Genomic DNA, 16,814 nt, shown 5'->3' with positions numbered 1-16,814 from the left:
GAGAACATGCCTAAACGAATGTATCTACTGTATAAACTTTATTTTTAATTAATTTTTGTTAAATTTCATTTGCTTTTAATTTATTTTATAAACTTAATAGGCATTTGTATTTCAGGCAGTTTTCTGAAATACTATTCTTTGGACCTTTTCCAATCATTTAAAAATGAAAAATCCATTTTGCTAGTGGGCTGTATGAAGACAGGAGGTGGTACTGATTTGGCCCCTGGGGCCTAGTTTCCTGACTTTTGGTCTAAAGCAGAGTTGCCCAGTTTCAGTCTTTTGAAGTAATCACATACTCAGTCAAGTTCACATCTCATGTCCCCACTTCAGTGCAAAGGTCATTCAGTATTTGTTTTCAAACAATAAACAAAGCTAAAACTTCAGTGCTTACTGCATGCCAGGCCATGTATAAAGTGCTCTGAGTAGATCATTTCATTAATTCCTCTCCTTAAAGATAGGTTGCATCATTACCTCTATTTTATAGGCGAGAAAGCTGACAGAAATTTTCCCAAGGTTATGAAACTGATAAGAGCTAAGCAGCCTAATTCTGCAATCCCTGCTATTCGTACTCCACTACTAAACGCCTTCCTAAAACAGCTTCTGGGAACTCCCCTGGTGATCCAGTGGTTAAGACTCTGCCTTCTGGTGCACAGGGTGCTGGCTCAATTCCTCGTGGCCAAAAGACTAAAACATAAAATGGAAGCAACATTGTAATATATTCAACAGAGATTTTAAAAACTGGTCCACATCAAAAATAGCAACCTTTATTTTTAAAAAGGCTTCTGTGAAGCAGGAGGGGAAAAAAGACAGTAAACCAGGAAGTTTTAAATTAAGAGTAAAAAATAGGAGACATCAACAGAGCAAAGGTCACAATCACCAACATAATAAGGGAAGTTCCTATTTCTACATGCCTTTTGAAAATGACTAGTCTCAGTTATCTCTTTTATTTAACAGTGAACTCTGTCTGTTTCAATGTAATAATAGTTATCATTAAGTGTGAAGACCTGGAGTCTCCCAAACTCCAGTGAAAGTGCAAGTTGCTCAGTCATGTCCGACTCTTTGTGACCCCCTGGATTATACAGTCCATGGAATTCTCTAGGCCAGAATACTGGAGTGGGTAGCCTTTCCCTTCTCCAGGGGATCTTCCCAACCCAGGGATTGAACCCATGTCTCCCACATTGCAGGCGGATTCTTTACCAGCTGAGCCACAAGGGAAGCCTTCCCAAACTCTAACTGTGCATTTATTTAATACTAAGAATGTCACCTTCATATTTTACCTTTTTCAAATTAGATGAAACCAGTCATCCCTGGGCATTCTTCCTTGGTACCTACATTAAGGGAGGAGACCCAGGACATTTCCAAAGTTATCACGATATATCTGCCCATAACAAAGAAGATGTATGAAATGTCTCCCCAAAATATTTCCCTCTGGGAAAGAGACTCCAAACTCTCTTCCTGTAAAAAGGAGGCCATGACCCTGGAGGCAGGGCTAGGTGTGGAAAGGGGACAAGAAAAGGAGAATGGAGGCAAAGAGAAGTAAGCTCTGGGGCCAAAGGAACACCTCAAACACTGAATCTGAAGGAGTGGGAAGAGAAGCAAGAACTGGATCTAAGATCAAGGGTACTTGGCCAGGGTCAAGCAAACAGGGTAGGGTCCAGGAGACCCAGCAGGAGAAAGAACTTGGCAACATATGTGTACTGAACATAATTTTGTGCCACAAACTTAAGCATAGGGACATAGCCATAAATAAGACAGATAGGCTTATTCCTGTCCTCCGGGTTTACAGGCTATTGATGAAAGGCAGTCCAGTAATGACAATAATGGTTTACTGTTGTTTAGTTGCTAAGTCATGTCCAACTCAAGCCCATGGACTATGGCCCACCAGGTTCCTCTGTCCATGGGATTTCCCAGGCAATACTGGAACGGGTTGCCATTTCCTCCTCCAGGAGACCTTCCTGACCCAGGGATCAAACCTATGCCTCCTGCATTGCAGGCAGATTCTATACTGTCTGAGCCACCAGAGAGTGGTAGAGGAACATAAAATGAGGAAATTCAGTGGGAATATCAGTTTGGAGAGAACCATTAAAGAAGCTGAGAAGAAGCTTTTAAAAATGGTTCCCAATGACTCCCAACTCCTAATATGTTATGCATGTCCTGTGTAATTCCCTCCCCTTGAGTACAGGCTGCACTTATCAACTTTCTTCTAATGAATAAAGTATAGCAAAAGAGACAGGATGTCACATCTGAGATTATGTTATTAAAGACTGTACCTTGTTTGTATCCTCTCTCTTGATGTCTCTTACATATTCACTTTGAGGGAAGCCAGTTGCCACATGTGAGCTGCCCAATGGAAAGGCCCAAATGGCAAGGAAGCAAGGACAACCTCCTGCAACAGCCCATACAGAACTGAGACCTTCAGTCCAACAGCCTGCAAGGAGATGAAAATCCTGCCAGCAACCTCATGGGTGAGCTTGGAAACAGATCCTCCCCTAGTCAAGCATTCAGATGAGATCACAGCCCCAGGTTGCACACTGACTGTAACCTGTTGGAGACTCTTGCTTAAAGCTACTGAGCTTGAGGTAAATTTATTAGGAAAACAAATAACAAAAGGAAAGCAAAGCAAAAGAAAACAGATAACAAACCAGGTTGCTCAGAAAATTTTCACCTCAAACGTCTTTCTCTCAAACGTCTCTTGTTCCCCACAAAAAATACAGTTTATAGTGTTTTCACTACCAAAGTCCAGAAGTTCTGATATAGTAACAATGATATTACAAAGGAAACTATCCCTCCCAATGGGTCAAGCTGAGCCGATTTCAACTGTTTGTTAAAGAATCTCATTTGATCTCAGGAAAGAAAATGATTTGAAAGAAGAAAGTCCTTTTTTTGCCAGTGGACTGGGTATAAGAATAGGGCAGAATAGAGGGATTGTAGTAGAATCAGAATGGCAGAAAAATGTAGTAAATAAAGAAGTCACAATAAACAGGAGGCTGTTTCTAAAATATTCAGGAGGCAACAGATCAACTAGTTTCCCCTAGATTTAATTTTTCAAGGGTACTTCATTGCTCCCACAGCACCCTGTATTTCCCCCATCAAATCCCTCAATATGCTAAACTGTAAATGATTTGTTTACTATGTAGGCCAGTTGAAGCAGGTCAGTCTCAGGCACCACTGTATCCTCAGTGTCGAATCCAGTGCCTGCTACCCAGTAAGAATTCAATATATATTTGCTAAATGAGTAAAACATGACTCCACATCTGTGACAGGTCATATGCACAGAAAAAGACCAAAAAGAAAAGCATCAAAACATAAACATTAATGACCACTAAATGGAAGAGAATTTTTTTTAATCTTTTTAAATTTTCTTTGATAAACTTGTCTGCATTTTCCAAAATGTCTATAAAGTAGAAACACCAGAGACCATCATAAAACAAACCTTTTGGCCTGAAGCAATTTTTATTTGCAACTTTATAATCTTGAGATTGCTGCCCTATCTTTCCAAATTCAAGGACTTATTTATAATAGATTACCATCTCATTTGTCAATTTTTCAGCCTGACAACTGAATTCTTAAGTACCATGTAGAAACTTTCAAATACAAATGAAGAGATCAACATCTGCAGAGCCATATCATGAACACAGTTGCCATTGATTTTCATCTTTAAATAGAATTAATCACTTCACACCTTAGACCTCAAAAAAGGTATCAAATGGGAGAGCATACTGTATTAAAAATAACCACATGAGAACATTTGGACTGCACAGTACACTGGTTCCAACAAGTCTTTAAAAGGCAGTGGAGTATCCAGCCTATAAAACAAGATTACCCCCAAATGCAATCAATTAAGTAGAAAGTGATTTTGTGTGCGTGTGTATGAAAACTACACATTTTTATTCCAGATCACTGGAGTAATCACAAAAGCAGCAGAGAACAGCAACTCCCACAGAAGCTCAACACCTTCTATTTTGGAAACAAAGGCAGCCACCTTTGAAATTACTCTCCAGATACATTTAAGATTTAAACAGAAAATATTTTCTTCAAATAATTTCAAATTTCAAAGAGAGCTCAAAATCATCCACATGCCCCCTGTTTTGTACTTCACTGAATAGGCCAATTGAGTGGGGCTTAGAGATAGGCTACCATTCTTTCCTAGTCAAGACTATATCCACACTGTGCCAGTAACAGGTAAGGGACATCTCCGTTGCAATAGGGCACTCTGATTCTGGCAGACACACCTCCATTAAAGAAGCCTTGGATTAACAGATACAAACTGCTATGCATGAAAAAGATAAGCAACAAGGATATGCTACATAGCACAGGTATAATCATTATCTTGTAATAACCTATAATAAAGCATAATCTGAAAAAATATTAAATCATTATGATATACACACTGAAACTAACATAATATTTTGAATCAACTATTCTTCAATTAAACTGCTGACATACTTTACAATCTTTTTTTTTTTTTTGGAACTCACTATGTCACACTTAAAGAACATCCCAATTCACATAGCCCACATTTCAAAGTAGGTATCTGTACTGGACACTGCAGGATTCCTATACTTCTCCTACCTGATTACTCAGTAGAGACCTTTCTGTGTTACTGATTACTTATCAAAACAGCTTATCTCTCATGAATTTAAACAAAAGTCCAACCACACAGAGATGAAAAAGCAAAATAATCTAGTGTGGTTTCTATTTGCTCATGAAATAATATATACGAAGCACCTTCTTTGTGCCAGGTATTCAGCCAAGAGCTTTACACGGCTCATCTCATTTAATGCTCACAACAATCCTATGAGAAGGTACAATATAATCCCTGTTTTATAAATGAGAAAACTGAGACACAGAAAATTATTCTGTCTCAGGTACACCTCTAGCAAGTGGTGGTGGTGCTTCAATTTCAACCCCGCGGAAGCTGACTCTAGAACATACACTTACCCACCACACTTACTCAACAATAAGGGTCAAAGAAGGACAGGAGATAAATAATTAAGAAACCTTAATCTGATTTGAGTGTGTATATCAGAAGACATTTGGGGAAGTATTTGAAAAGACTAGGACAGAAGTCTAGGCTTGAAGTAAAGAGATAAATTCATCTACCAAGGTTAGGAAGGGAAGAGAGCAGGAAACATATTCAAGGGGAAAAAAAAAAAACTAGTGATGAACTGAAATTTTCTGTGTTAACAAATGATGATCATGATGATGAAGAGAAGCAACATTTTGAAGCCTTTTCTCCAAGCCAGGCTTTCTGTTGAAATCAGGTTCCTCAACACCAGCACTATTAACATTTTGGACCAAATAATGGCTATGGGGCGGGGGGAGCATGTCCTACACATCACAGGATGTTTAGTAGCATCTCTGGCCTCTACTCACTAGAGATCAATAACAGTTCTCCACCCAAACAAGACAGGTCAATCAAAAATGTCTTAAGACATTGCCAAATGCCTCCTTGGAAGGCAAAACTGTTCCCCAAGTTGATGAGCCCCTGTACTAAATGCTACGTATTCATTATCTCATTTATTCTTCATAGCAGCACTACAGGAAGCAATATTATTGCCCTCACTTTACAGATGAGAAAACTCAAGGCTTGGTTGGGCAGCTGACTAGAGGTCCCACTGCAAATAAATGAAAGAGCTCAGACTGGAATCCCAGGTTGGTCTGAGTCTAAAGCATAATTGTACTGCTAGTCAATACGAACATCCCTGATGTCCTCTGATGATCCCATCTCTGATGCATGCAGTTTTGCACATCTTCCTACACGCTCATGTGATTCCAGAGAGGAATATAAATAAAACGACAGCTTCAGGGCTCATTGCTGAGAAGGTCTCCTCCTGCCACAATCACATTTAAGGGTCCCCTTTCATCTTGTGCTCTTTTAACTCTGTCTGTAGCCATCTTTTCGTGGTTAATCACCTCTCAGGAAATAGATATTGTATGAATGAACAAATAAAAGTTTAAAGCATGAATACATGCTTATGGAAAACATGTCCATGAAACATTCTTAATACAAACACCTAACCAACTGCAATTAAAAGGCATAAAATTGTTTATATAGGGAAATTAAACTACCAGCATATCATCTTTGATATAAAGTGAGATATGCCTAAAAATGTAAACTTCACAAATGGAGCTAAAGTTCAAATTGCTCTGAGTTGTATATTTGCTCTTGAAATACTAAACACATGGGAAACAGAAGCTAATTTTTTTGTCTTATTTTTGTATGTGAAAATTACCTATAATCTGCCTGTTAAACAATTCAGAAATTGTTTTACATGAGAATTGACTATCAAACTAGGCCAATTTACACCTACAGTCCCTCTGAAACCACCTAGAAACTGGGACAACAGCAAAAGAAAAAAACACTTCCATGTGTGTCAATTTCCTTCTGTTTCTTAACCATCAGTCCCCAAGGCTAAAAAAGAGAGAAAATCAAAAAACGTTAACTAAACACAAGCAATTAATAAGGAAGCACTTTGCAAGCACTGAAAGTTTTGCATGATTTTGTTTGACTATGCCAAGGAAAATCCCACAACGCTCACACTTAAAACAGGCCATTATTCCAACATGGTCACGGGCAATTTTTTTTTCAATGAAAAAAAAAAAACAGAAATTTCTTCTCACCACCTCATTATCAGTATTCTTAAAGAATTGGATGATTTGCTTAATGCCCCTACCCCATCCCAATGAAGAAAAGGAGATCTGTATTCACACTATTTTTTTTTAATGTGTCAGCCAGTTATAGAAAATAAATTCAATAGCAGATTCTCCTTAGTGTCTCAAAGCTGAAAAGCGGAGAGAAGAGGGGGAGGGGGAGAGAAAAGGAGAGCAGGGGAAGAGAGGAAAAAATGAAAAGGGGAAAAAAATAAGAAAAAGAAATACAGGGGGAGAAGAAAAAACTATCCAAGTGATCTCTTCTGATGACTTACATGAGGTTCTAATCTCACCACAGCTCTGTCCCTTCATCAGAATACATCTCTCTCCCCACTCAAATGCCCAAAATTCCTTCACTGTGCACTCTGGAATCCAAGGTCTTCAAGAGCAAAAAACCCCTATTCTCTCAGCCGCTTCTAGAGTGATAACATACTTTCCTGATTTGATATATTCATCTTCTAGGCTCCTTAGCAAATACTTCATACCTTCTCTTTCTTCAAAGTTCCAGCAACTCCTTCCTCCATCCTTAATTTCAGCAATGGGCTTCCTACTCATCTCACCCAGAAAACTGAAGCTGTAGAAGAGAGCTTCCTTGACCTGCTGCCACCTCAACTACCCAGGAACTTGGACCATCTCTCCTATAACGCTGGGCCCCCTGTTCACATGCCTATCTACGGCAGCCCCTCCTCTTGTGTACCAAATCTCATCGCCTCTCTCCTATCTGAGGACACCACTCCAGCAGTGCTTTCTGCACCAAGTCATATCCATCAGGAGACAAATGAGTTGTCATATCTTTCATCTCAGAAACACCTTCTCTCGATCCCTACTTCCTCCTCTACCTCCTGTCCCCATTTCTCTCCATCCTCCTTTTCAGCAGAATTTCTTTAAAAAGTTGTGTAAGACAATGGACTTCAATTAGAATCAAGTTTTCCCCCCTCTCATTTCTCCGAAAGAGTTCTTAACTCTTTTTTCTTGAGGTCATCAGTGATCTTGATAAGAACAGTGGTCAATTCTCAGTTTTCATATTACCTCATCCACTTAAAGCATTGGAAACAACTGATAATGCCTTGCCTATGAATAATTTTCTTCACTTCATTTCACTGTGGACAGTGACTGCTGCTGCTGCTGCTGCTGCTGCTAAGTCGCTTCAGTCATGTCCGACTCTATGCAACCCCATAGATGGCAGCCCACCAGGCTCCACCGTCCCTGGCATTCTCCAGGCAAGAACACTGGAGTGGGTTGCCATTTCCTTCTCCAATGCATGAAAGTGAAAAGTGGACAGTGACTACAGTCATGAAATTAAAAGACATTTGCTCCTTGGAAAGAAAGTTATGACAAACCTAGACAGTGTACTTTGCCAACAAAGGCCCGTGTAGTCAAATCTATGGTTTTTCTAGTAGTCATGCATGGATGTGAGAGAGCAGAACCAAAAAGAAGGCTGAGCGCTAAAGAATGGATACTTTCAAATTGTGGTGCTGGAGAAGCTTCTTGAGAGTCCCGACTGCAGAAAGATCCAACTAAAGTCAATCTAAAGGAAATCAACCCTGAATATTCATTGGAAGGACTGATGTTAAAGCTGAAGCTCCAATACTCTGGCCACCTGATGAGAAGAGCCAACTCACTGGAAAAGACCTTAACAGAGGGAAAGACTGAGGACAGGACGAGAAGGGGACAACAGAGGATGAGATGGTTAGATAGCATCACCGACTCAACGGACATAAATTTGAGCAAACTCCAGGAGAGAGCGAAGGACAGGGAAGCCTGGCATGCTGCAGTCCATGGGGTCACAAAGAGTTGGACATGGCTTAGCAACTGAACAACAACAACCAATTTCCAACACCTAGAACACTGCCTGGCACATAGTGACACTCCACAAAATATACTGAATAAATAGAACTGTGACAGCAAGCAAAGCAACAAATCACATCTGAGAACTAGAAAGTTAATCTCTCTCATGTCCCTGGTTTCTTATTATTATGAAATGGACAACATAAAATTTACCATTTTAAGTGTACAGTTCAAAGACACTAAGTTCATGCACATTATTGTATAACCATCACTACCATCCATCTCCTGAACATTTTTCATCTTCCCAAACTGAAACTTCATACTCATTAAAAAATAATTCCAAATTCCTCCCTCCCCCTAGCCCATGGCAACCACCATTGTACTCTCTATTTCCATGATTTTGACTACTCTAGATATCTCCTATAAGTGGAATTATACAGTATTAGTTGTTATGTGACTGACTTATTTCACTCAGCATGCCTTCAAGGTTCATACATGTTACGTATAGCAAGTGTCACAATTTTTTTAAGGGTGAATAATATTCCATTGTATGTATACACTACATTTTTTTAATCCATTCATCCATCGATGGACATGTGGGCTGCTGACACATTTGGGCTATTACAATAATGCTGCCATGAACATAAGTGTACAAACACTTGAGTCTCTGCTTTCAATTCTTCAGAGTATATATCCACAAGTAGAATAGCTGGATATATATAGTAATTCTGTTTTTAATTTTTGAGGAAACATCACTGTTTTCCACAGCAGCTGTATCATTTTATATTCCTTCCAGCAATGCACAAGGGTTCTAATTTCTCCATTTACTTACAAACACGTATTATTTTCTGGGTTTTTTTTTTAAACAATGGCCATCCAAATGGGTCTGAGGTGATAGTTCACTGTGATTTTGATTTGCATTTCACTAATGAATACTGATGTTTAGCATCCTTTCATATGCTTATTGGCCATCTGTACATCTTCTTTAGAAGAAAGTCTATTTAAGTTGCTTGCCCATTTTCTAATCAGGTTACTTGAGCTTTTTGCTATTAAGTTGTAGGACTTCTCCGTATGTTCTAGATATTACCTATCAAATATATGATTTGTAAATATTTTCTCCCATTCTGTGGTTGCCTTTTCACTCTGTTGATAGCATCCTGTAATGCATAAAAGTTTTTAATTTTGATGTAATACAAGTTAACTATTTTTCTCTTTGTTGCCTATGTTTTTGGTGTCCTCTCCAAGAAAGCATTGCCAAGTCCAACATCATCATCCCCTATATTTTATCTGTTTTTCAGTTTTAGCTCTGTCTTTGATCCATTTTCACTTCATTTTTATATAGAGTAAGGTAACGGTTCAATTTCATTCTTTTTCATATGCATATACAGTTTTCCCAGCACCATTTGTTGCAAAGACTCTTCTCACCCTGAATGAATAGTCTTAGCACTTTGCAGAAAATTATTTGACTATATGTGAGGGTTTATTTCTGGGCTGTCACTTTATCTTTGAGCAATCCTTCTGACCTCTCCAACCTCAATTCCCCAAAAGGTAAAATGACTCCCTCACACCTGTAGGAATGGTGGTGGTGGTGGTTTGGTTGCTAAGTCATGTCTGACTCTTGCAACCCCATGGACTGCAGCCCTCCAGGCTCCTCTGTCCATGTGATTTCCCAGGCAAGAATACTGGAGTGGGTTGCTATTTCCTTCTCCAAGGAATCTTCCCAACCCAGGACCAAAATCCAGTCTCCTGCATTGCAGGCAGATTCTTTACCAACTAAGCTACCAGATACATAGTATACATGTCACATCCCTGCAACCAAAGCCCAAGACAGACATCACTAACCAAGCAGAGCACTCATGCCTGTAAGTACAGTTATAAGAATTCTTCTTCAAAAGGAAGTTTAGACAACCCTTAACAGGCAGTCGAAGCTGGCACACAAGTTGAAACATGAGACCATCCTGGCTAGAGATTATCTAAGGTCCGTATTAACCACGTAGTATCTATGTGCAGAAGGCAATGGCACCCCACTCCAGTACTCTTGCCTGGAAAATCCCATGGACGGAGAAGCCTGGTAGGCTGCAGTCCATGGGGTTGCTAGGAGTCGGACACGACTGAGCGACTTCACTTTATTTTTTCACTTTCATCCATTGGAGAAGGAAATAGCAACCCACTCCAGTGTTCTTGCCAGAAGAATCCCAGAGATGGGGGTGCCTGGTGGACTGCCCTCTATGGGGTTGCACAGAGTTGGACACGAATGAAGCAACTTAGCAGCAGCAGCAGCAACAACAGTTGAGTCACAGCGAAATAACTCAGCATCCAGATTTCTTTGACCCCTGTTCTTGATATGATGCTTACATAGATTGGCTCTGATTATACTTTTCTCTTAATTTATTTTGACAGAAAGAACTGGATCATGGAATTATTCCCAGAACTGCCCAATCCTGACAAACATGCAAATATTTTGGAAAGCACTTAAAAATATAGGCTCCATCTTAGAATACTCTAAATCAGAATCTCTATATTTGCATTTTGTTATCTGGGCTTTTTGTTGGTGGTGGTTTTAAGTTCCTCCAAGGTGATTCTGATAATAAGTGAAACTTGGGAACTGTTGGTCAAGATCCCACACCTCTACTGGTTTTCCATTCTGGAGAGACAGCATTAATAACTGGCTCTGCCAATGGACAAAGCACCAGGATGATTAGGAGATATCTGCTGTTACCAAAGATGATGAATTGCTAGACCACACAGAAATCTGGAGCAGTGCATAAAATAAGATGCTAATTATAAAGCAAACACCAAATATAGCACTATATGTAACTTAAGATTTTGGCTAGGTAAAATAATAGGTACAACTGAAGCCCTCTCATCTAACATGAATAGCATATAAAGATGATCACAACCGGAGCCTGAAGCCTTTTGTTGATAGGAAGGAGTTGCCTAGAACCATCTGTAAGAGGGATTCAGGTAGTTTTCAAGCGTTCTCTTGTCATAGAAATCCCTTAGATAAAGAGAAGATCTGCCATAGACATTCTCCCCTCACTGTGGCATTTATACCTCAATTCAAAAGCAATAGAAACCCAACTGCGATGGTCACAACCAATAGAGCGTTTCCTTCACAAAATAAGAAGTCTGGAAGTAGGTGGTTGCTGGCATTAATTGTGCCACTTAATGATGCCATCTAGGACCCATATTCTTTCACTCTTTCTTTACTCTTATCTTTATACTTTATATCACTGTAGCAAAATAGCCACTTCAGCTCCAGACATCATATCAACAGTCAAAACAAAAGGAGAGGAGCTGCCCTGCTGGCTCAGTGGGAAAGAATCTGACTGCCTATGCAGGAGACATGGCTTCAATCCCTGATCCTATCCTAGAGGATCTCACATACTACGGAGCACCTAAGCCCATGAAACTACTGAGGCAGTGTTCTAGACCCTGGGAGCCACAACTACTGAGCTCACGTGCTGCAATTACTGAAGTCCACGTGCCCTAGAGCTTGTGCTCTGCAACAACAGAAGCCGCCACAATGAGAAGCCTGCACACCACCACTAGAGAGTAATCCCCATTTACCACAACTAGAGAAAAGCCTGTGCAGCAACTAAAACCCAGCACAGTCAAATACAATAAAAAAATTTTTTTAATTAAAAAAAAAGGCAAATGGAGATCTCTGTTACAAAATTCAACAGTTTGGCCTTTGTTTACTTTTGTCTAAGCCTTGAGCATGCTCATCACATTATCAGAGTTCTTGGTTTCTCTTTAACCCGTGCAAATGCAGAGTGATTTTTTAAAACCCTCTAAAATGAACATGCCAATAAAATGGTCAGTGGCCCATACTAAAGATCACCTCTCTGCTGTTCCTTCCTTGCTTATTTGACTATTCAGTCTCTACCATTTTGCATCTGTGAAACTGGGATTAGGTCAGGCAGATGCAAGATAATATTCTTTCACCATGACAACACCACTGCCTCTACTAATGCATCCAAACCTTCAAATATGATGAGGAGATTTTATAAGCTCTCTAGCTGGGCTCTTCTCATCACCTGAACAGAAAAGAAGCTAATCAAATTCTATTTCAAAGAAGAATATCATTGCCCTTCTGTTACCTCTGTCTTTTCCAAGAGTGTCCTCACAAGAAGTGTATGACCCAGCCATCAATGCTAAAGAAGCATGATTGGATAAGGAGATAGAACAAGTTCCCCAGTCCCATCCCATCTCAGACTCTCATTTTCAACAAAGGGTCTCGGCCTGTGACTAGAATGATTTGTTGCATAGCAAGAGCTAGAATTAACAGGTAAATATCTTCTTATACATTTGTATATAGATATGATTCTTACAGATGATTCTTGTTTTCATCTACCATCCTATTTCTATCCATGATCATGCTTTGCTTTTGAGTAAGACTTGTTCAATGTCATATTTATGGTCCAAATTCCAAATTACCAATTTAAAAATAAATATTTATGAAACACCTACTGTAGGCTAAGGACTATGCTCAGCACTGTACATACAATGGTTCCAAGACCATTCCAAGAGATTCCACAGACCCTACCCTCATGGAGTTTAAAGTCTAGACTTCCCAGTCTATTTCAAAGGCCACTTCCTCTAGAAGGCCTTCCATGATTTCATTTCTTATTCTATATGCTCACAGTACTCTTTACTCACACTATACTTTCAGTCCATATCATTTTCTACTTTGTATGAAAGTACATTCATAGAAAAAGTACTTTTTTTCTCTCTTGTCCATTCATAGGAAGCTTAAACACACATTCATTATGAACCCCAACAGCACCTATCCCAACATCTTGCTTATAGGTGGCACACCCCCTCCAAAAATAATGAACTGAATAAAACACACAAGGGAGAATAAATGTATCAACCTTAAAATCAGCACTAACTATACTTCATAACCTAAAAATAAATTAGATAGGAGGAGAATTTGTGAAAATGATGGGGCAGTATCTATGGAACACTCATAGACTAAGGGACAAAGAGTACAAAAAAATTATAATAGACATTTTAAAGGATTCTTCATGTAAATATGAACAAGGAATATCTCACTTCTAGCCTTATCACATTCTAAACAGGGGAAAGCAAAAAATATAAGCTAGCTAAGCAAGAGCTGTTAGGTGGAAAATATTGACCACAGGGGTCATATTTTCTATGGGAGGATGGAAATATACCAAGGAGTTCAATTAATAAATGAAGGAGAAACTCTGCCAGTCAGCCAGACCTTGAGGTGAGAATCATACTTCATAGAGAAAAAGGGCAAAATACAGAGGAAAAAGCAGGTCTCACCATGGAGTGATCTGTATTCTTTTAACCACAAGAGTAAGGAGAAGAGAAGGAACTTGACCAAGCAGGGCTCATGACCTCCAGAGCTATATGCGAAATACTCAGTCACCCAATGGCAGTATTTCAGTGCACAGGATGAAAATGAGAAAAGTCACCTCCAAATGAAATGAAACCATCCCACCTATAAAGACAGGTGAAGTTTACACATGGCCTTGTTAGTGCCACCTCAGGTGTTGTGCCACAGAAACAGTGATGCCCCAGGAAGACAAGACATTAGGTCAAGCCTGTGCTCTCAAGGATCTGGCCTTTTGCTTGTACAGCTGACTCTGACTGGAATCAGTGGAGGTAACATGTCATTGTTTGGTCCCATTACCACATTCTGTCTACTTTGATTCTGCTCCTTAGAAGGAAAACCCAGAAACAGAAGTTCAAGCTGAGAACCCACAGATTTCATTCTCCAGGTAAAGAAAGGTTCATAGTATTCAAGAAATCTGCGGGAATCTGCCTTGCCTTGACCTATGAGGGCTAGACCCATCCAGATGGAGGTTAAGAATAGGAAGTTAACAACAACTAACAACAGCTCTATAAATTCATCTTTGCAAAGGTTGCTAAATTTTAAGGGTTAAATCTAAAGCTGACTCTGAAAGGAAGCCGAAAATAAGGTTGAAATTTAAAGAATGAAAAATCACCTCAGTTAACAATTCCTTTTTCCATTCTAAACCAGTGACAGTCAATAAAATAAATGACCTTGTTGAACTCGGGAATGGAAGGATGTGCTCTTACAATGAAAAAAATAACCCTTTTCTCAAACCTCTCTCAACAGGATAAAAATGCCCTGACTAGTAACTATCTCTTTAATTAGCTTTTCCATCAGTTTTTTTCAACAAGAGTATTTCACTCTCCAGAAAAGATTTATAACTCAACTTCTTGGAAATCCTCCCACTGAGTTTCAGGAAAAAATTACAACCAGCTCAACACTGGGCTTCTAATAATGTTTTTATTCCTACACCAAAAATAGAAATTCATGAATTTCTTCTCATAGCTTGCTTTTCAAATTAACTAAATCTAAGTCATTTTTCCCTATCCCATCTCCATCTAAGAAATTAAGTAGTGAGAATGTTAAAAGCTACATTATTAGTTAAAAGTAACAAAGGACAGCGTATGGTAGTGACTGGTTGCCTGGTACACTGGGTTTAGAATGGTTTTAAAGCCAAAACTAGTTTTAGTAGGAAAGTTTCATGACTGATTAGTGATTTTTGCCACTGGAATCAAAATGGAGATGATCAGTATGATATTTCTTTGGAGAAAGCTATGTACATACTAGTTAGAAATAAGAGGAAAGAATTGAGAAACATTTTCAGTAGAAACAAGAAGATTCTTAAGCTGTTTTTAAGATTCAGCTAGTTCACATGCAATTAATCAAGAGTTCACTGACCTGGCCTCATGAAGAAATGGAATTATCATGCCACAAGATGTAATCTAATGCTTTGGGCCTACATAACATCCATGATTACCAGGAAGTACTACAGGAACCAGACATCAAACTGCTAACATCCATTGGATCATAGAGAAAGCAAGACAATTCCAGAAAAAACACCTACTTTGGCTTCATTGACTATGCTAAAGCCTTTGACTGTGTGGATCACAACAAACTGGAAAATTCTTGAAGAGATGGGAATATCAGATCACCTTACCTGCCTCCTGGGAAATCAGTATGCAGGTTAAGAAGCAATAGTTAGAACCAGACATGGAGTAATGGACTGGTTCAAAATTGGGAAAGGAATACAACAAAACTATATATTGTCATCCTGCTTATTTTACTTAAACGTGAGCGACTTCACTTTCACTTTTCACTTTCATGTATTGGAGAAGGAAATGGCAACCCACTCCAGTGTTCTTGCCTGGAGAATCCCAGGGATGGGGGAGCGTGGCGGGCTGCCGTCTATGGGGTCGCACAGAGTCGGACACGACTGAAGTGACTTAGCAGCAGCAGCAGCAGAGTGTGTGCATGCTAAGTCACTTCAGCTGTGTCCATCTCTTTGTGACCTCATGGACCGTAGTCCACCAGGCTCCTCTGTCCATGAGACTATCCAGGAAAGAATACTGGAGTGGGTTTCCATGCCCTCCTCCAGAGGATCTTCCCAATTCAGGGTTCGAACTCACGTCTCTAACATCTCATGCATCAGCAGGTGGGTTCTAGTGCCACCTTGGAAGCCCTATATGCAGAGTACATCATGTGAAACGCCTAGCTGGATAAATCACAGGCTAGAATCAAGACTGCTGGGAGAAATATCAACAACCTCAGTTATACAGATGATACCACTCTAATGGCAGAAAGTGAAGAGGAACTACAGAGCCTCTTGATAAAGGTGAAAGAGGAGAGTGAAAAAGCTGGCTTGAAACTCAACATTCAAAAAACTAAGATCATGGCCTCTGGTCCCACCACTTCATAGTAAACAGAAGGGGGAAAAGTGGAAGCAGTGACATATTCTCTTTTCTTGGGCTCCAAAATCACTGTGGATGGTGATGGCAGCCATGAAATTAAAAGCTGTTTGCTCCTTGGAAGCAAAGCTATGACAAACCTAGTCAGTATATTAAAAAGCAGAGACATAATTTTGCTGACAAAGGTCCATATATCAAAGCAGTGGTTTTTCCAGCAGTAATGTACAGAGTGAGATTTGGACCATAAAGAAGGCTGAGCATCGAAGAATTGATGTTTTCAAACTGTGGTGATGGAGATAACTCTTGAGAGTCTCTTGGACTGCAAGGAAATCAAACCAGTCAATCCTAAAGGAAATCAACCCTAAATATACATTAGAAGGACTGATGCTGAAGCTGAAGCTCCAATACTTTGGCCACTTGATGCGAAGAGTCAACTCACTGGAAAAGACCCTGAAGATGGGAAAGATTGAAGGCAAAAGGAGAAGAGGGTGGCAGAGGATGAGATGGTTAGATAGCATCACTGACTCAATGGACGTGAATCTGAGCAACTCTGAGAAACAGTGAAGAACAAGGAAGCCTGGCGTGCTGCAGTCCATGGGGTCACAAGAGTCGGATATGACTTAGAGACTGAACAACAA

The 16,814-nt window shown here is 39.7% G+C and overlaps 1 protein-coding gene across 7 annotated transcripts in view; it reads right to left on the bottom strand.

The window, feature by feature from the left end:
* The window catches only part of ERC2 (ELKS/RAB6-interacting/CAST family member 2), a 980,761-nt gene that overhangs the window by 878,341 nt on the left and 85,606 nt on the right, over nt 1-16,814 (bottom strand).

This window comes from Bos taurus, chromosome 22 (assembly GCF_002263795.3).
Source record: "Bos taurus isolate L1 Dominette 01449 registration number 42190680 breed Hereford chromosome 22, ARS-UCD2.0, whole genome shotgun sequence".
Taxonomy (NCBI): Eukaryota; Metazoa; Chordata; class Mammalia; order Artiodactyla; family Bovidae; genus Bos; species Bos taurus.
This window is presented reverse-complemented; position numbering and strand designations above follow the sequence as displayed.